The sequence below is a fragment of the Antedon mediterranea genome, chromosome 4, assembly GCF_964355755.1.
Source record: "Antedon mediterranea chromosome 4, ecAntMedi1.1, whole genome shotgun sequence".
NCBI classification, from domain to species: Eukaryota; Metazoa; Echinodermata; class Crinoidea; order Comatulida; family Antedonidae; genus Antedon; species Antedon mediterranea.
This window is the reverse complement of record NC_092673.1, coordinates 25595952-25617463: the sequence shown is the minus strand read 5'-3', so window position 1 is coordinate 25617463 and position 21512 is coordinate 25595952. Positions and strand designations below refer to the sequence as shown.

At 33.4% G+C, this 21512-nt stretch overlaps 1 protein-coding gene across 1 annotated transcript in view; it reads left to right on the top strand.

The window, feature by feature from the left end:
- Window positions 1-1137: 1137 nt before the first annotated feature.
- Window positions 1138-21512, top strand: part of LOC140047044 (D(1) dopamine receptor-like) — a 77423-nt gene continuing 57048 nt past the window's right edge. Inside the window, exon 1 of the mRNA XM_072091841.1 lies at window positions 1138-1212. The gene's annotated coding sequence lies outside the window, so the exon portion shown is untranslated. The remainder of the gene's footprint in view (window positions 1213-21512) is intronic.

Below are 21512 nucleotides of genomic sequence, written 5' to 3'. Positions count from 1 at the left end.
CGAGAATTTTGTTTTGCTTTGTGTAGTTAAATAAAAGTTATTGTCATTGCTTTGGTTTAAGCTGCGTTCACACAAGACGCAACGTCATGACGTAAGCGCAATAACGCGATGTTTGCGTTGCGTCCAAGTGGGAATCAATCTTAAACATGAAGGGATGTTACCGTGTATGAAATGAGTCGCACAATATTAACAACGCAATAAAACCAACTTTATCTCAGTAAGATAAGATAATAATAATAGGTGAACTAACACGTTCCAGTGATAACATCGAGAATTTTGTTTTGCTTTGTGTAGTTAAATCAAAGTTATTGTCATTGCTTTGGTTTAAGCTGCGTTCACACAGGACGCAACGTCATGACGTAAGCGCAATAACGCGATGTTTGCGTTGCGTCCAAGTGGGAATCAATCTTAAACATGAAGGGATGTTACCGTGTATGAAATGAGTCGCACAATATTAACAACGCAATAAAACCAACTTTATCTCAGTAAGAATATTGTAAATGTTATTACTATACAGTTATATGATGCAGTCAGTAATGTCTTATTTTGACATACTGTGTCTGTACATATTTACCATAACGTAAATATAGGATAATGCAATGCACGCCAGTGTGAACCACTGAATCGAAATCAGAACCTTAAAACGAAAATGTTAATTTAAAACACTTTTGTGTGTTGTGTAGACAAGGAAGAGGAGATCTCAATGGTGCATGCAGACTACTAAAAAGATATTATCGACATTAAAACAACATTATTTTTCTACGATATAAATAGATTCACTTTAAATAACTAAGGTGAGCACTTCGCTGTCGACCCAGTGGCTACATGCTACGAATAACTGTTTCAATTTTTACAGTAAACAGTCGATTTGTTTTTTCGTTCACCTGACCGGAAAATCGTAGATTCCATCTGTGCTGTGTTTACGATTTATACAGTGTTTTAATATAACTACCAGCAGCCTGTTTCTTGTAATGGTTCTGGTATTCCTGTTGGACGTGACAGGACATAGAACACAAGACTTTAACTAAAGGTTAAAGATGTTTATGTTATGGTGTTCTTGCCGTTAGGTGACCGTTCGTTTGCAGTATCAACCTGCTCTAGGCCTAGGCTAAGTATATGGAGAAGTAGAATTCGCTGTGATTTTGATGAAACTGGAGTTATAAGCAAAAGTTAGCTCGTCGAAGTTCTATCTCTAATTCTTTTATCAAAAAGGTGCGTTATTCCATTTGTTTTGTTGTCAAGATTTAGAAAAGATGCTCCATCATTATTTAATTTATGAATGTTAATAATTTGTTACAAATCTGTTAATACAGTGTTTTGATGTCATGGAAGAATGGTTTATCCGTATGGTTGAGTGACAATAATTTTGTTCAATAAGTGCATTGTTCCGTTAACATTTCTATATCACATGGTTTTTCTGTCCAAATAATTTAATGACGTCATAACTCCAACGATTAGTGTCAACCTTAATTTAAGTTAGAATAGAGAGGAGCTAGTTGAAACGGGTAGGTGGTAAAATTCGGCATTGGGAAATGACTAATTAAGGACAACGGTAAGCGAAAACCCGCGTAAGGTTTTTCCACGTAGAATCTGTATCTATCCTGAGCGGAAAGTGTCCGTCCGCTCCACGTTGTGTGTAAATGGTCATAAGGAATAACATAGATTCTATATTTATATTACCGCTCGTCTGTATAAATGTTTCGACCATAATAACTCGGAGTAGGCCAACATTAAAAATAATAACCAATTAATTTTCCATCCGGTTCAGATTTTCTAATTGTACAACGTTAAACCTCTTTCCGTTTTCGTATAAATCATTTTACAAATGAATATAGATTGGTTAGCATTAACACTGTTTATTCGGTATTGCGACAATTTCTACCCAGATGTTCTTATGTTTATTTTGCTATGAACCTAAATAAGGTTTATGTTATACATCCTGTTTCCAAACATAATTTCTGAATTTTCACATTGGTTTATTGATCTATAGGCCTAGGTTTTAACACCCGAAAGTTCGAAGCAAAATGACCCGTACCGTTTGATTATGAAGTAGGGTGACCCCTTGAACTTCCTAGTAATTATGTACTAATACTATAATTTGCAGACTGAATTAATTTTATTTCCTCTGTAGACCGATTACTGATCGTTAAGCTTGGTTCCCACTAGAACGTAACGCAAGGACGTAAACGCAACGCAAGCGTTTTAACCAATGACAAGCGATGTTATAGACAGTTAGCAATCACACGCGAATAAGCCATCGCTTGTGATTGGTCAATTCACTTGCGTTGCGTTACGTCCTTGTGTTGCGTCGCTAGTGGGAACCACGCTTAAGAGTCCATGAGAGTCAGTGTATTCCTTACGCAAAAACGCACATGTAGCGCGTAGCCTACATAATATAATAATCAGAGAGAAAATTCGCATTTTATAGAATATTTTTTAATCTGTCATTACTGTATTTTTTTCTTAATATTTGTCTTTTAGACGTAAATAAATGTCGTTTGAATTTGACATATGTCTATGATATGAAATCATCATGTCCATATGGGCCCATCAAATTGTGAATGGAAATAAAGAAAGAAAAGAGTTGTTGGCATCCCAATTTAACCTATTTGATACATGTTTTACTTTCTCCTGAGTTGCACCTTAGTGATATACAATACACAAAAAGTACGTAATTATACATAGAAAAATAGATATGGCCTAACAGGGGTTAACAAACAGTTAAAAACCGTATGTATAAAGCAGTATCAGTAATAGGCATACAGACAGTATAGACATTTCTTTAGAAAATAGAGTAAATAGGCTACTGGTGTAATTAATTTGTATCATCGACCATTGCAATGATAATCTTGACTAAATCCTGACCACGTTTCATTAATGGGTTACTATTACGTGCGCATCATCTCACAAAGTTGTCCACTTTCTAATAATAATATATTGTTTATTATTATCGGATGTATTTAAGATCTACTTCAATCAAACCAAATTCCCATTATACAGCAGCGACCAAGAATGCATATCTTCAATCAATTATACCGTAGCTTTCAATTTCTGCTTAGTTAGAAAAGTTACATCATAGCACTTGAAAAAAATGTCATTTTCTATTAAAACAACAAATCTGTCAGAGATTGTGAGGCGCCTTTTTTGTTTGAAGAAGCGTTGTCAATAAAACATACACACTTGACGTGTCGCAACGCAATGACCGCAACTGTCGCTTGCGTACGTACGTCGGTTGTAATCAAAAGTGAGAAACACGCTTATATAAAGCTTGTTCACACTTCTGCTTAAGCTTGGTTCCCACTAGAGACGCAACGCAAGGACGTAACGCAACGTAAATAATTTGACCAATCACAAGCGATGGACGCGTACGTCCTTGCGTTGTGTCTCTAGTGGGAACCACGGTTTACGCTGCGCATATGTCGTTACGAAACCGGATATTTTCACTTGAAAAACCGTGATCCCGAATTTAATTCCCATGTGTAAACTGCACTGCTAAACACATCTGTCATTACCATTGCAAAGGATCAACATCAATTCTAAAAAAGTCAAACAGGTGACGTAATACATTTTTATCATTCATCATTACTTTAATGGTTGGATTTATTCAACAGTGAAAGATCATTAATGTCAGTAGTAAAAACATTTACTTAGAGTGGACAGCAGTAGCTGGTAATGTCGGCCTAGTAATAGTCAAATGGTATAATTCCATACGCCTCGAATCTATACATAGTGTGTAAAACCTAGTTTTAAGTAATAAGTTGTTAAGCAATGAGAACTAGGTCTATTTCCATTGGACTACCAATTATAAAAAAATGTGATGTGCCCATATATGGACACGATGATTTCATATCACTACCATATATGGGAATATCACTACCATATTTGGACACATCAAATTTTTTTGTCAAATAAAATTTGATAGTGTAGTCAAAGCTTAAGAACTATGTTAAGGAGTAATTTCCGTAACAGATTATCTTTAATGATTAAATTAAGGCAAAGTTAAAACAACCCTTTTTATAAGAAGTTTGATTAAATTCTGACCTTTATTAGCCCTACCATTAGCCTCAAATAACAAATTGTACAACATTCCCTAATAATCAGTGTTTTATAACTTGTTCTCAAGTTAGTTCATTAAGCTATAATAAAAACACGGTAATCAATAGCCCTTGACATTACAGTTATCAAATATGTTTACCAATCTTACACTTTATGTATTAATAACAACCTACGAATATTAGTATTATCTTAAATGATTTTTAAAGACTGATTTAGCACCACGCAATTAGTTAATGCAGTTTATTTACGCACGTGAAAAGCCGTATTACCAGGGAATAGTGAAATTGTAATTTCATCCTTCTCCGTTATTACATAATCAAAATATTGTTACAACATTAATTTAATGTACGTGCATTGATATCATGTTTTTTATGAGCTAAATACAATTAGGTGATTTCGTAGAAACATTAGCGGAAGCTAACTATAAGTTATTACAAATAGGCCTAGTAGGCCTTATGATGATAACGTTTTTTTAATCGCCTCCGGTGTATCCGTAATCTAGGTTCTAGAATCTAGACGACGATAGATAAGTAGGCCTATACAATGGTAGCGATTTCGTAGAAACAATAAGGAATACCAATTAATAATGTACTGTGATTACAAATAGGCCTACTGAAATTATTTTCATATAGGGGCTAGTGTTTTCGTAGTCTGTTGTAGACGGCGATTCTACTAAAAATGTATGTTTGCAACTATGGCGTGTCATAAGTACGTAAGAGGCGCTTACAATTCGTAACGAGGTTGATCAACTAGGTCCCAAAAGAAAGATTCTGACTCTATTTGCTGAATTCTAAGATAAATAAACTTGCATTAACTGGGGCAGATCACCTCTTACCCACTCTCTCTAGTTAAACATTAACGAAGTTAAAAATATACATTTTAGCCTATACAGGGCTGCACAGACCTTGACTTTGGAACTTAAAGATGTATTGTCCCTCTGAAAAAATAATTCTTAACCAAATTTTGTTGAATATGCCATGTTAATGTCACATAATAGTTACCCGCTTTGACAAAAAATTGGATTGAAAAAAAAATATTTAACTAAAAAACTGTAATTTAAAGCCGAAAATAGTCAATTGGCTTTCAATGAGTTTTGGTTATTTTATAAGTGAAACATTTTTGTTTTTTGTTTTTTTTTCTACGACAGTGATTTACTTAATTAAACCAACAAAATAATCTATTCAAAGTCGATTTAATTAATCTTCATTTTTCATGTTTTTGGGGACAATACATCTTAAACGGGGGCAGACCACCTCTTACCCACTCTTTCTAGTTAAACATTAACGCAGGTAAAAATACAGTATATATTATTTTATAAAGGGCTGCACAGACTTTGTCTTTGTAACTTAACGACGGAATGTGTTAAACATAACGTCATTGAAGTACGTTAATCAGTCAATTGTAGATTCCATTAAACTTTGAAAATCAATATACGTTATGTTCCAAGAGAAGCAGTTCCGTATGCCTCCAAACAAATAAAAAGTGCCGTGACGCGTTAATCTCTGATGTAATGGTTTCATTATGAAATGTAGGTCAAATGAAAATATAATATGCGACTTACATAACTGTGATTAACAAACGCAATCAAAATCATCCTTATAATTAATCACCGAACTTCGGGAAATTGCATGTAATTTAAATGAAGTTAAACTTTCGATTGCAATCACGTACGTCAATTATTTATTGTAAACTGTTTGGCTATAACTATAGAGAATTTACATCATTTTAGTATGTCTAAGGTTTATATATAGACATATAATAATAGGATAATAGTGTATAATATAGGCCACTGTACACCACGCGAAATGTATATTTGAACAATTTACTTGATTTTAGAAAAGCAGAAATATTTTGAATGTTAAAATGTTGTTGAAAATATCTTTATTTGTTTTAATTCCGAAAAAAAGCTATGAACGATAATATAAAGGAAGGTTTTAGAAAATTGTGTCGTTTGCCAATGTCGAGATCGACGCGCAAATCGGCGACATAATTTTCCCAACTCTTCTATATATCTGACAGCTCCCCACACACTTTTTAGCGCGAGAATCTCACTCAATTCCCTGGCTATGCTACTAGCTGTAAGATATCCTTTATTTTCTAACAATTATGGGGTTCATTCTACGGTTATTGTTACACAAGTTAACAGCACATATCGATAACATTAAAACGTTTGATGGAATAAAGAGTGAGGTGAGTGAGTGTGTTTCTATAGAATAATAAATAAACAGGAACAAAACGAGCTTCCACAGAGGGTGATAGATGTATGTTTATTATACATTTTCCATGTGATTTGTTTATATGCATAACGGTTTCATTGTTACCGAACTCACAGATACAAGAATAACAAGCACTAAAGAGGATACATTCTGTTTTTAGACAAAAATGATTCGAAAAAAAAGTATCGATAACGGAATAATACCAACAACAAGACCTAAATAATTACAAACCAGCACGTAGGCCTAATGAATATTTATAACGATTGGTTCCCATTAATAGGTTTTATTATTTATCATGTGCCTCTATCGGACGTAGTAGCATATTTAAGAGCAAATAACACTCATAAAACATTAAGTCGGAATCACACTTCTTTGTCCTTACATGTCTTTCAAATAAGGTTAGTTCTGAAATACACTTCTTCTATAATAACATACTAAACAGGAAACACGCAGATAAGATACTGATAGGCCACTGTAGAAACATGGTTAACAGTTCGATAGGTTACACCACTCCCTGGTTACACGCACGGGAACGATTTCAAGACACGAAGAAATATTTCTGAGTCTTAATAAAAAAGAAGCACGAAAGAGAGGAATATACGGTATAACTGTATATTAATTTACACAAACAATTCGTTCTTGTACAATTTAAAATTATCTAAATCGTTTTTCAAATCCCGCACAACGTAATACAAAATATATTCATAAACATGTAACATTTCTTGGACTGTACAGCCCACTATGTCGGTCGGTTGGTCGGTCGGTAAACACACTAAAATTTAAGCACGCGACTGCAGCCATGTATATGGCCTTGATTTTTAAAATGTTCCTCGAATAATAACATAGAAACAAGTGTGGGTAGTAACTCCGCGTATTTAACGAAAATACATTTCAGATCAAACTTGTGATGAAATGATTTCTCACCACTATTTTATTGGCTTCTACATAAACATTAAAAAGTTGAATTTGTTTCCATATACGTTGGCTATGGAATGGTTACTATGGAATTAATCAAGTTCAAAGTTTTCATTAACACTGTCAAGCATACATTTTACTAATTATTATTATTAGTCTTTCCTATCGTTTTTTTAAATGAAATCATGGTAATCTACTTCTGATAAGAACTATAAATGGATTTAGTTTTCTTTGGAAAGCATGTGTATATAATCTTTAATAAAATAGGAAAGCAAAACAACTACATAACACGACCTGTACACAAAACCGAGGAGTCGCACGCAACAAGAAATGTTTATTCGTGCCACATACATTAATAATACCAACGAAACCCGTTGACCGTATCGAGAGTGCAATGGTTAGCATGCTAGTGCAATTTATGTATATGCGAGTGCAATTTCAGTATATGCGAGTGCAATTTCGGTATATGCGAGTTCAATTTCGGTATAGCGAGTTACAATTCATTTTTGTTACACAGTGAGCAACCGTAATGTTGTTGACTGATCGCGTTCGATAATCAATAAAATTCGTATTGAAATGATTTGTACCATTGCACTCACAAACATTCATTTGTGCAGAATACTGTCTCCGATATTGTAAAATGTTCTCACATAACTCATTTTAACAACAAACCTTAGATGTTCAAATCATGCTTGTACAAAATTGCAATTTTCCTAATGGATGGAGCACAAATAATGTTAAGTACTCTAAAGTTGTTTCATTTGCAATCATTATTACAAACCTGGTACCCTATCTCCATGTTTATGTCTCATCCATAAGATTGCTCGTCAGGTTTTCCATATCGATAGATATCAAAGACATCAATTAACCCCTAGGGCACAGTTATTTAAAGAAAAATTAGAAATTTGTAATAAACAAAGAACGTTTAGTGCTATGCCTTAATCACTTATTGTGTTCACTATTGTCAAGAGATAACGTGTTTTTTCTAGGTTGATTTTTAACGCTGTATTTTTTAAAGGTTAACATGTTTTCCATCTAAATTTTAATCAAAAAGATGACATATAATCATTGTTTGTTTTAAGCTTGGACATTGTCTGCTTTACATTATTATTGATCATGTCAATTGAGAAAATTCTGTTTTGGCCCCCCACGGACCTAAATCGACCTAGACACACAGCGCCTACCGTAAACGACAGGGCTTAGATACACTGGGTTCGTACGAGCCAGTCGTACACTGAACCTTTAGTCCTTATCCGAGAAGACTTGTTCTACCACTAACTACCTAGATTTGCATCAGTCTGTAGTTATTTCGAGGCTTTTCGATGTTTGTAGTACTGTAGTAGTATACGTATGAAACACAATATGTGGCAAAATATTTATCTTTTTACTAATATTAAGTCAAAACTCCGTCTGGAACCCAGACTACTAACTGCCGTACTCTGCCAATTTTATGTCTACACTGCTTTGCGCCACTGCCTTAACCGCTTCGTATTCTGCGTTTGGTGACAACAAAAATACATACATTTCATAGATCGTGAACAATAACATTACCGCTAATGTGGTTTACGTCGAAAAAAAAAGCAAAGTAACGATAACATGTTTGAATTAACCGACGATCCATCATACGCCCGTAATGGACTGGTGAAAACGAATTGACCGAATTGTCATAATTTAAATTACAGTACAACATAAAACACTGGATAATAAATTCAGTGATTTTCCAGCCAATTTATAGAAAACACAATAAATCAGATGTGTTTTTATATGCTCTCGTTCAGATTTCTTCAAATTCTCAGTTGATTTAATCTTATGCTTTACGTTTTTTTTTAATTTCAGAGATAAATTTATATTACCTTAAACTAGGTTTATGATTATCGACATTACAATTAGCATGGGATAGTAAAAATGTGACTCAATCAAAATAGGAATTTCACGAAATTTGAAAAACCTGTCACAGTCTTCAGAAACATTATCGAATAAGCCTGTTTATAGAATGTGACATTGGAGACTATAAAACACATACTACTATATAAAACATAGACTATACGTTGCCTGTAATTCTTAGAGAAGAAATGAATTTGTCATCGCGCAGTGCCTTTTATGGGGTTTCAAACAAATAAATAAAAACCTCGCTCGAGTATAGTTTCAGCATTATTTTAGAGATTTTCTAAATTCTGTATACAATAAAAAGTGCAAGTATTACTTATTAACAGACTTTAATTATGATAGTACCCGGAATATCCATAGATGAGAAACCCGAGGTCATACACAATCAGTGACGTATTTAATATCTGATAAAGTCAAAGAAAACATACATTATGACCGTTTGGTTATTCCTTCGTAATTTGCGTAGATATACATTATGTGCAGGTAAGTACCGTTTCATAGATGCTGAGGCTGATTAAAAAGCTATAATCAAGCCTCGAATGAAGTTGGTGATCTTAAAAACATTAATTTGCAATGATGGAAATGTTAAAGGTACAGTATGATATTAAATAATAATAAACAGTAATCAAATCCTAGTTATTAGTCTTTCAGTACATTTGGAACGTCGGGCATGCGCAATAAAAGAAAATCAAATCATAGATATCCGCTATTGTTTCATCCGATTATCGCAAGCATAGTGCCATGTCTAAAATGTGATGTGTTGAGGCTTACACAGTACCCCAAGCGGGTGAGAGTTGTTAGTAGACACGATACCTTCCGATAATATGATGATTGTGTGGAATAACAGTAATACTTTTTGACATATAATCTGATTAATATGACGGTGATAACTTTTGACTTTAATAATTTTCCGGGGGCACCTTTTAAGCGGAGTAACAATTATTGCGATGTATATGTTTTTCAAAATTGCTATACAGGATTCATGAATCCGTCTTTTTTTTTGCGAAGTAGTAGATCAGAGGTTCTAAAGTTTAAATGTCAAATAACATGAAAATTATCTATATATCTATTACTGTTTTAAATAATTCTTCTTTATTCATAAAATAAAACATATCAGATTGCATAAATTTTACTCGTATTGTAATTTAAATGTTTTAAACAATATAGATCAGTTCCACGTTGATGCGTATAACAGAATTGTCCAATGTTGTTTAATTAGTATTTGAGCTACGTTTAACAGAACCAATTTTGGATGACCAACGAAAGAATATACAGAAATGTTAGATTAAAGATAGTTAAGAATGATTTCAAATGGCACATGTATGAGGAATTGATATTAGCTGAGACAGATATAGAACTTGTAGAGCATATAAGATTGAGGAAGTTTAATTAAAGATATTGAGGTCGGTCATTGCAAATTATAAAACTTGTAGAAAGATATAGTAATCATTTGGAACGATGTTTAACCTTGTATGACTAGATTGCATGTTCGAATCCACCGAGGAATGTTTGTATACAACTTTGTTAATAATCTATGTAGAAAATTCATAATGTGCCTTATTTTATAGAGAGCTATATTATTGTTTTCCTTAAAACAAGAACTTAAAGTTTTGGATACCTTATAATAGATTTTACTGTACAGTACATCCGATTCTGCATCTGTTACTAGATAATTTCTAACTGACTATTGCAAGTCAGTTAGATAACAAGTCTGTGCGTTGGACTATTTTCAATACAGCAGAATCGGGTAAGAATGATAGAAATAGTAAAGTAGAAAATGTGTGGTAGAGGATTGTTTAATGAAAGATAAATAATTAACATGCGCAGTCCGTTTAGGATCATAAAATTACATCAACTGTCAGCTTGTCGGTAAAAATGTATCTTGTCTGTGTTTTGTTGCTTTTGAACTGCAAGACGCTCTACTTTGAACAAGCAGGAATGAAAAGGCCTATATCGAATAGTGAAGTATTTATGTATATTTAAATGCCCATATTTAAGAGAACTGTTTAATAATTGTATTTGGTACATCAAAATGTATTATCTTTATTTATTAATAATAATCAGTTTGAATGTAAAATGACAAAATGTTTAATTTTAAAATTGGTTTGACATTAGTGATTGGTTACGGTACAATAAGAAATGTAAAAGATAATCTGCACCCCAGTTCATTCATATTGGCGAAGCCTCGTGTATGTTACATTGGAGTATAGCTTACGTTTGACACTTAAACTGTGATCATATTTTTCAGTTTGACTATTCTGATACGATACAAATCATCCATCAATAAACTCATGCGTAATCCATCAATTTTGAAGTAGTGATTTTCCATCATAAATATGTTGCCAGTAAATGTCACTTAAATTGAATTAGTGATGATTAAAAAAACCTTGCATATGCGCTAAAAAAGAATTTCAGTTTCGTTTCGTAATATTTATTTATTCAAAAAATAGTACATATTTTATTTAACATACACCCATTTTTTTGGTTAGGATCTGGTTTAGAAGTAATAAACTTATCTCAATCAGACCCTACACAAAACAATATATTAGAATTAGTTTAATAAATATAAAAGAAAATGTTGGTGTAATTTCATAAGTCAATTCTGTATAAACAGCGTCACATATATCGCATGTGGCTATAAGAATACGCTGGTAATGTTATGCTTCGGTGGTTCCCACCAGAACGCAACCCAACGACGTATCGACGCAAAGTGCTGTATTGCGTAATCACAAGTAGTACAGGAAAGATATGCTCAGAATCAGTAAAAGGTTGAAAAAATTGCAACAGAATTTTTTTCACCACAATGCATTTCTATAAGGTCCCTATATGAACATACTAAAAGTCTAGAAAAATCCAGGTAGGGGAAATAGGTTTTTTTAAACAAAATGGCCGCCAATGGGGAAAAATGTCTAAAAATGAACAAAAAACATATATTGTATATCTAATTACCACTTGATAGCAGTTTTTATAATGCTTTTTATATTTCTTTAGTGTCAAACATTTAAACTGCAATATACATATTAATTTAAGTGCTATTTAGCAGCAAAAACACAAATTTAAGTATCAAGATATCAATCACCACGGTTATAATAATAGACAACGTAGTCCTATGCATTATAATGCAGGACTAACGGTGTCTAATAAAACAGTTCATTTACAATAGAATTATACAATCTTACAATCTATTAATCCATTCATTTTCATTGTCCAGTTATCATCCTCTGTCTATAGGTAGGAATTAAGCATGTGCTGATGATGCCGTGGTATTCGTCACAAACAGTGGTAACTGGTGGTAAATTTGTCATCAATGGACACATCACGCCATTTGTAACTTTCCATCCCCCAGTCTGTGGGTTGAAGAGTATTTTCTATCCACTGCTGTACCATGGTAATATACACGCAGGGAATGACATTTTGCAGCATTTGTTGTTGGGGGGAATAGACTTTATTTCAAGTGCTGTTTTGCTTTTTGCTACTTTCTCCCAGAACGTATTCCTCCATAGCGCTACCAATGCCAATTTCTCTGAGGCGATGGAATCTTTTTTTTGAAGACGTTTGGTTTTACAGAGTTTGTAAGCATACTACTGCCCAGGTGTTATGACTTTTTAAGATTAACACCTTTTTTTTTACCAAATAGATGGGATGTAGCATCACATCCCTGGATTACATGTATAAAAAGCAAATTAATTTTTACAGATGTTCACACCAAGGAAAGACTTTACATGCATTCACAGTGCTCCCCCATCGAGAACATACAGTATTAAATCAATGAATGAAGCAACCGTGACAGAATATTAATTTAAGAGGAAAGAACATATATTATTACACATGGGTCAAAATCAACCATTTTTATCAATAGAGAAGCAGTGCACATTCCCTCACATATACTATTTCATCATTGATGGCTATGTGAGACAGTCATACACAATGCATCATTTGTTCAAAAATAACCTTGTACTTTTCCTGCAGCCCTCTTTTACTCCATCGACTCCATACACACTGCTAGACTACTCAGAAACATTCATCTCACTGCCCACTGTATGTTATCAATGGGGGAGCACTGCTACATCAAACCTCTTGGCCCGAAACAGCAACATTTCAAGACATTTATTATGTACCATGTATGTTTGTTACGTTATGTGAAAGCAAAGTAAACTCTTGTGTTTTTATATAATTATGGGCCGTAAGTAAATTTGGTTTAGGAAAAGCTGGAAAATCATCACAGTTGGAGTTGTATGTCAAATTTTGTAAACCAAACAGTTTCCAAAAAAAAAGAAAACATTGCATCAGGAATTTGGCATTGGTAGCTCTATATGGAGGGAAGTCAATGGAGACTTTAGACAGCCTACTTTTTTTTGAGAAAATTGCAAAAAGCAAATCTATTCCCTTGCTGCAAAATGTTATTTCGTGAGTCTTTATTACCAGGTATAGCAGTGGATAGGAAATACTCTTCAAACTATTAAAGTTGATTAGATATACCTGTAAATAAGGTTGTAGTTAAATGAATTGCAGTTGCAGAAAATATGGGTTGGACTGCTGCTCCACTATTTTTTAAGAATGCCACGGCATCAGCACATGCTCAATTCCCCACAAATAGATGGAGGATGAGATACTGACAAGATGAAAGTGAAATTACCGCATTTATTTGAATAAATGCCCTTGGTGGTTGGGGTAGTGGGGGCGTGTAATCGTCGTGAGGAGTTTATTCGGAGAGGCGTTTATTTTTGTGGGTGTAATGTGGTAACATGTATTAATCAAATAAATACACCCTTTAGATATGAACAAATACAACACCATCATGTCATTCAGTGAATTCTATTACAAATAGAGATAACACAATATTATGTATAATATGAATGTGGAGAGTCGTACATTCGACGAAATAAATTCAAAATGATGTCCGATGAGGGCAGGGGAGGGGGTGCGCTGGTGTAGGTTATTCAAAATGATGTCTTATGGGGGAGTTTATTCTATTATTGTAGTCCAGTGATGGCGCAAGGATTTTGCTGGGGGGGGGGGGGGAGAGTGCAGCTAGCATCAACTGGCTGGGCCATCAATGGGAGCGCACCCAGAAGTTCCAACAATATTATACCAGTAAAGGGTAGTTTTAGTCACTTTTAAAAATGAAAATCCTTGAAACAGCACTCAATGGGGTATTGTTTTATATTAGGAATTATCATCATATTGTCTACATATACTCCCGAAAATAGCCAATTGGGGAGAGGGGATGGGGGGCCGGACAGACTCCCTCACCCTTCCCATATGATCTCCCATCCCTATACCCCTCCCCACTGGTACCACCAATGTTGTAATATATTGTTATAACAGTACAAATGTAAACTGATTTATTATTAGACACCGTAATCCTATGCATTAAGCATAGGAAGGACTGCGTTTTATATATTATAACAATAGGGATATATCTAGATACTTAAACATTTGTTTTGCGGCCATTTTCTAATTAACAGCACTTAAAATAATGTGTATATTGTAGTTCAGATCTTCGAAACTGTAAAGAAATATAAAAATCATTGTAAAAACCGCTATAAAGTGGATTATTAAATTGAATTAGATCTACTATTTATGTTTTTTTTGTCCTTTTTTAGGCATTTTCGACATTGGCGTCCATTTTGTTTAAAAAAACCTATTTCCCCTACCTGGATTTTTCTAGACTTTTAATATGTTCATATAGGGACCTTATAGAAATGCATTGTGGTGAAATAAATTCTGTTGCAATTTTTTCAACCATATTTCATAGTTTTCCTGTACTAAAGTGGGAATCGACGACACAACCGTGCTGCAAATATCGCAGGTTTGATTTTACGCAGGCGGGGGCAAACACAATTATTGGAAGGGCATTTTCTTACGTTGCGTCGTTTGCGTTAAGTTACGTCACTAGTGGGAACCAAGCTTAAAGCTTGTGATGCAGGCGTCAAATGTGATACACTGTATTTGCATATGATATTGGAGAAATTATAGATACAATAATATGAATCAGCAAAAGAAAATATATTAATAACAGTGATGGAATAAAAAAAACATACAAATACATTAACAGGTTTGAAATATAACATTATATATAATAAATCAAACAGATGATAAATACAGTTAAAGCACAAGGGACAGAGTCTACATTCAATTATGGCGCGGCTTTCTTTTGTATTCTCTAAAAGTATTCATCTCTGCCAACAGTGAACAATTTCATTTTATTACATGTTCTATGAAGTCACGCTGAATGATTCTTTCATTGGATGGTTGATGTGCACGTTCCTATATAGTCATGACGTTACCGCCGGCCATGACATTCACATTGACTTTACATTAGAACGAGTCATTGAAATTGAATTAATGATGGTACACATCAAAGTTAGTTTGAAATATTTTGTGATATCATGTCATGTTTAGCATATACATTTGATGTGTTGGGTCGGTTCAATTCAAATAAACTAGTTTGTTTTTATTTGTTAAGTTGGCCTGCGATTAATAAATACGATTCTGAAATGTGTTCTTCAAATTTTGGTATAAGCCTCTTTTAAATAAAATTCTGTAAACATTTTCTCCAAATTTGGAAATTTGTAGAGAAATTCAGCTTTTGCTATAAATATTTACCCATTTGGATGTCATGTAGAACATTGAAAAGAAAACCACATTTGTATTTTTACGATAAATTCAACTGTATTATTTATCATTATGGTCATTTTTTATTACCTCTCGGTTTGGGAAAATGGTCATATTTATAGAACACGTAAAATGTTTAAAGCTATGGAAATAGAGAGTATACGAGAGTGTATCAGGCGCGATGTAATGAATGATGATTGTGCTAAAATTGTGGAAAAATCTCATATAGATAAGCAAGGGAATTGCTATCAATTTGACAGTAAAAACTCCTCAATTGTTTCGCCAATTCACTAATAGCTAGAGGAATACTACAGCAATCATAACCTTTGCTTATACCGTACTAGTTTGGTTTTTTTTATTGAATGTATTTTATTGTAATAATAATTTAGAAAATGAAAAAAAAAAACCAAACTATTCTGAATTTTAGAGAGAGGTGGGTATATTTTGTTGTTGATGATGATGATAATGATGATGATGATAGTGATGATGACAATGAAGAGAATTTATTATGTTAAACATAGAAACAAATCAAGATTTTATATAATGGCAACATTGATTATGGTGGAATATTGTTGATGAAAATGGAAAGATATTCTAGCTATAATTGCAAAATATAAAAATAGAATGCGACGTGAGTAATTATTACATAGTAAGTTCACTTTGAAAACAAGTGTAAATAGGCTAACTACGCACTACAGAGTTGTGAATGAGAGTTTTGTGTAATGGTTATGTATTCAGCCTCTCACAGTTGAGATCGCTGGTTCAAGTCCCGTTGAGTTTTTTTGGTTTTTTTGGTGTTTGGTGGACCTTGATCTTTGACCCTGACCCTTCAAAATTTAAACACAATTATATGATGAGTCATTGATCATTGTGGCTAAGTTTGGTGAGAATCGGATAAAAACTGTGGTCTCTAGGCAGTAAAATAGTTTTTTGTTAGTTGTGACCTTGACATATGACCTTTTCCCCTCACAATCGAACTTTTTCAAGCTTTTGGGGCATATATCATTGTGGCCAAATTTGGTAAGAATCGGATAAAAACTGTAGCCTCCAGGCTGTTCACAGACACACACACAAACACACACACCCAAACATACAGGGGTGAAAACATAACCTCCTTGGCGGAGGTAATAATCATGTTAGCCTACAGCAGGGAGTTGTAAAATATTATTATTTTACAACTCCCTGCCTATAGTAGGCCTATCAATGTTGTCGATACTTTTGTTTCAAGTAGGGAACGTAACGGCGTATACTAGGCTTATACGCATGCGCATATTAATATTTTTCTACTATCCCGAAGTTCTTCGGTGAATGGCCAGTTTATGTTCAATGAAACTTTGAGATTAACTTACTTATATTTAAATAAAATGATCTAAGGAAGTGGCATCTTTTGACACACGAGTTTCATTTGATTGTCAAAAAGCCTTTTATTTCCTTTCTAGAGCTTCTTCTAAATAATGCTACAGCAATTTAACTGTCGACACGAATTGCCAAACCGACCATCAGCCAGAGGGTCGGGCTCGTTAATTGCGTTTGCCCGTATTAATTACGCGTCTGGATATGATACAAGTGACTGTGTCAAGAGTCTATATGTTTAAATCTCTAATGTGATACGATATATCCTTTATGTAATTTGTAAGGTAAATGACTTAAGTCTGATAAGCTGTGATGTCATGTTTAACTTACCTTATTCGTTGTTGTTCGATATGTTAAGTCTTATAGTACAGGGTTTAGAAAATGTGTTGGTGTTAGAGAGGGATTTGTTTACGTTATACATGAGATTAGATTTCTCGGTCAAGTTATAATAGTGTTTTCTATTTAGGGGAGGCAAAAAGTAAACGTCACTATCAGTAAATCAAGTTAGGTTGGATATGCAAAGTTTCTGAAACACATTTAGTTTAGCTAGGATATTAGCTAACTAATATACGCATTTTTAAAAGAATATCAACCACTTCCACCATAATGAAGTAATTATCATTTCTTCAATTCTTGTTATATATGAACAAATTTACCTTTGTATTTAATTTATCAGTCGAATTAAATGTGGAATAAAGTTTAAGACCTCCGAGATTGATGTACTGATGGCTAAAAGGTTAGATTTGAGCCCAAATGTAGCAGCTGGTACGGCACTGCTCCAACAGGATTACGAGGAGGTAGTAGGGTAAACGTTTTACCAATGAACTTTTAGTTGTACTTTTATTTTTTACCAAACATTCATAATTCACACCTATATTATCCTGTGGCTATGTTTTGTTTACGTAAGTCGAATTTGTTGAAGAAGGAGAATGCTAACGTCTATCGATGTATATCGCTATTATAGACTGCCACACTGCAATTGTGAACACGCTAAATTTCTTCACAACATTTTTTTGAGTTGGATTATTGAAATGCGCGACGATTCGACATTTTTTGAGCATGCGCATTGTGTTTCTAATAAGTTTTTGATTTCTGCAGACGATCATTATGTTATTGATTCTCGTTGAGTGCAGTCTCCTCGTCTGGAACCTTTCGCTAGGTATTATAATATTAAGACGTTACCTACCACATATGTCGCATTTTGATTTCTTTTCATGATTCTTAAAATCAAGGTAAGAGAAGATTCTGATTTTGTATTATTTTCGACTTTTGTGTTTTTATTTCATGTTTTTTTATGTTTCAAGTGAACACATTATAATGTGTATGGTCATCCTACATACGTAAACAAATCATGAATTCCAATTACTTTACAATTAAGTCAGTCGGTGATTAATTAGCATATAATTAGGATATTACCGTAACATGCATAGTCTATCAAAGTTTTATAGCTCAGAATATTTGTCATATTTCATAATTATTGTATTTTATATAATTATTGTTGGACATATTATTATCGTGGTAATTAATACCAGGAACTCGTATAATTTCACTCTTCTCTGTTAATACTGCACTATTTTAATAGGCCTAAACAGTAGAACCCCTATTAAGAAGGAACATATGAGACCCAACACGGGTCAAACATTGTCCCTTCAATAGAGGTTGAGAAATATATTCCCTCGTTCGTCTAACATAATAGTGTCTCCTTATAATAAGGGTGTTGCCTGAATTCTGATGTCCCATGAAAAAAGGGTGTATTATCATTATATTATTTAGATGGCAGAACAATGGACATTATACTATCACAATTATGTTCATCATTTGTTTGGATGTCAATTATCATCATTTAATTTTCTGCTTTGGAAAAAAATACATGTTCGTGATTTAACGCCTGAACAATAAGTTAAAAACATCTCTTACTTACTTCTCTACTATCACAATACTTCGGATAAAAGCAGTAATTACCGTCTAATTACGAAGTTCACCACTCAATGAAATGCTACTCATCATCATAATAAAACAAGTCGTTGAATAATACGAATGAAAATTTAATGTAACGGTAAATCATAATCCTATTCGTAACTAGTCGATTTGATTAATTAATCGTTGTTTGACTTAATGTACGGTACAACTTGTAATAATTACCAGTCGCCTATAGTGTAAGAAACTGTACTTTTTACTTATCAACAAGGCAATTGATTAAATTGCCATAGGTTTTCTATAGTAAAAGTACAATATTTTCTAACGATAAGCCTATTGCCAAGACCTTTGCTTGCAAATTGCAAGTTTGAACTTTAAAATGGAGGATGTACATATAGCGGTAAAGCAAATATGAACAACATTATGTGAATGGCGGCTGACTACCTCATCTCATTTGATTTGTGGTTAAATCGAAAGATTTCTATCTGACCACACCCCTAAATGTCTTTTAAAAAAACCTTGACTAGAACAGAGAAACCCATTAAGAGGATACCTTCGGGACCCAGCAAAGTATTTCCTGAATTAGGCCGTTCTTAGAAAGGACTTGACTCAAGTGGTAAAACATACTGTATTTTCCCTCCTTTGGAAATTAGTGTCCCCTGATTGGGGGTGTTCCAAAGTTCTGCTGTAATTAGATAGATAATTATTATTGTAACTTATTTCAACCTGTGTTGTTATCTAAGCCAAGAGGCATGAGTGACCTTTCGATCCATGTTGTCATTTTGTTCCCACCTGTGAGATTTTGTCAAATTTAATAACGTAAAAACGTCATTAACATTAATATTATTAATTCAGTGTCTGAATTTAAAACCTTCATAACTGATACTTGTGGACCCAACTTTCCTGATCACAAAAAGATGCATTTGAAATGTATATACACAAAAGTGATACATTTAGCTGTCTCGTAATATTTTTTTTGTTGTTTAAATCTAATATAATTCAGATTTTAAAAATTCTAATAATAGTATTTCCGTTGTTCAGGGAGGAATTAGTTCGAATCCCGATGATTTTTTTGTTGATGTATTTTTAGATATATATATACAACGCACAGCAGTTTCTTAGAAAGTCACCTTTTTGGAACCCTTAAATATGCTGATGCAAAACAATAGATATATTTTAGTTGCAAGAAAACTAATGAATATTCATGTTTGTTTTGTGTCGTTTCATGAGGGGTCGCATCCGAGGCATCGATTTAAATTTCGAAAAAGGTTAATGTCTTCCTTTTTGTTACAGAAGGGTGAAACATTAGATCTAAGTATATGAACTTATTGTTTTACCTTACAACAACTATCATCCGTTTCCGACTGTTCAACCGTAATTTTATACGAGCCACGTGTGCGCGCGTATCATTGACAATCACAGAATCAAGTGTCTTAATATGAACGACATGATATCTTTTACTCGTGATTATTTTCCGTTCTGAATGTTGATGACTTGATTGAAAGATAAAGTCAATACACTTTGTCACTGCAAATAGAAATACCCAGCACATAAACAAACATCACTGTGTATAAATTGCATTAACTTAATGATATAAAACTGATCAGCTGGTTCATGCATTGTATTCCGTCACATCAACACCATAGGCTACAATATCTAAAAAAAACGTTGCTGATTCGTTAATGGCGTTCCATAGTTGTTGTTTTTTTCAATGGGTTCCGAATAGCTTCTGAATTGTTGTGTTTTTTTGTTTAGATTGATTGAGAAGTTACATTAAGTAATAGTTCATTTAATCCATTTAAAACATTATGATGATTGGAAAAACAATTTCTTATAGGCTCTAATACTTATGTGATATATGATATGGCATTATAGAATCATGCTTAACCCATAGACGAGAAAATGTGCTGCCTACGTGACATAATACGAGACGGGAAACAATTACTGCATTGAATGTTTTAAAACAGCAAAATCGCCGGAAAGAACAAAGCTATTTTGTGTTGTTATGACATACAATTATACACATAGCTTTACACTATACTCTACATTATTTGTTTTCTTTTAAAATTCTTTTAAATTCTGTGCTCAAGGAACACCAAAGCACCAAAACACATAAAATGTTCACTGCACAGTCTACATTAAATGAATGCTGTATAGAAAAGTATGGAAAACATTTCACAATAGACGATAAGTAATTGTTTTCATACGTAATCGTTAAAATCGATACGTCTGGAAAAACACACTACTTTTAGAAACTAGAGTTGCTAGAATGGTGTGAAGATCAATTTCAAGTTGTTTAAAGTAGTCACACCAAGTAGGATTGAGATGACGAAACATGTCAAAGAATGCATCTTAGACAGATAATTATCACTACGCTATATAGTTTACAATACAGATATATTTTTACATCTCTATAAATAATATATACTCTTAACAAACAAGTCTGCTGGTTAAAACACGCAAAAGAAAAAAAAGTAAATTAAAATGTCAAGTTTGTACTAAACCTCACATATAACGTTGTGTGAAGTGCTATCTGTTAGCAAAACTTGT